Genomic DNA, 1,197 nt, shown 5'->3' on the forward strand with positions numbered 1-1,197 from the left:
AACCCGTGGCCTTAGTGTTATCAGCACCGCACTCTCCCGAGTGAGCCACGGGCCGGCCCGATCTCTAGGTCTTTACACCCAGTTAGATACACTTTAGTGTTGTTTCATTTTGAATTACACAGGTTGGGCTGTCTTTTCAGTGCTTGGGCCTTCAGAGGCATTCTCAGGCCCTAAGGAGGGCAGAGGTGAGGTGCAGATGCCTGCTGAGGGGCAATTGATGGCTGGAGAGGAGATGGTGGGGAGAGGGAGAGAATTAACTCGTCACCCTCCCGTCCTACTCAGATCCAGCCCAGGGGAAAGTCTCTGGAACTGCAGGAGACAATTCTTGAGATTTTCTCCTGGGGACAGGAGGCCCTGGGGGGAGCATGTGGTGGGAGCTGGGAACACTGACAGCAGAGACGTTGAACCAAGGGTGGTTAAAGCTGCAGGACTCTAAGAAATCATGGAATTCAGGTTCCCTATTTTACAGGTGCCCAGTAAGACAGGGATTTGCCCAGGGTCATTTATAGAATTAGTGGCAGAGCAAGGTTCAATTCAGTCTGCTGGAGCTAGGAGGCCCCAAGGGAGAGGTGGGAGAGGAGGCCCTGCTTCCTACCCCCACCCCCATCAGCTCACCAGCCCCTCTTAGTGTCATGCCCCTTTCTTCAAGCTTTCCCCAGGTTCCTGGGTGCGGTGTGGGGGTTCAGAGACCCTAGGACACAGTCCTGCTTGAGGGGCCCACAGACCAGGGGAGAAGCTAGACTGGAACATAAGGGGTAAGTAATGACCCTGTCAGTCTCTGTGCCAAGGATCCCAAAAGGGCCACTTGAAGATGGCTCTCTGAAGTGAGGCAGAGCCCCTCCAGAGGAGGGAGAAAGGTGGGCACTGGAGGCCCCCCAGAACTCGGCAGGGATGGGTAGGGAGAATGTGCTCCCTACAGAAGGCGGCGGAAGTGAGCAGAGGATGGCAGCTGGGGCAGCTGGGAACGTGAGGTGACCGTTTGGCAGGGACAGAGGATACCTGGCCGAGGGAGGTGGTTGGAGAGGCGCGCCTATGAGCAGCCTCAGGTAATCATTTCACTTCCTCTGCCAGTTCCTGGGGGTCCTGGGGGCACTGCCATTGTGATCCTGGGGGCTGTGTGACCCTACCCTGAGCTGGAAGAAAGTGCTGTGTCTGAACTTTTTCTAACGTCCAACACACAGCTGACCACTTCCTCTC

Source organism: Galeopterus variegatus, unplaced genomic scaffold (assembly GCF_000696425.1).
Source record: "Galeopterus variegatus unplaced genomic scaffold, G_variegatus-3.0.2 Scaffold2064, whole genome shotgun sequence".
In the NCBI taxonomy this organism is placed as follows: domain Eukaryota; kingdom Metazoa; phylum Chordata; class Mammalia; order Dermoptera; family Cynocephalidae; genus Galeopterus; species Galeopterus variegatus.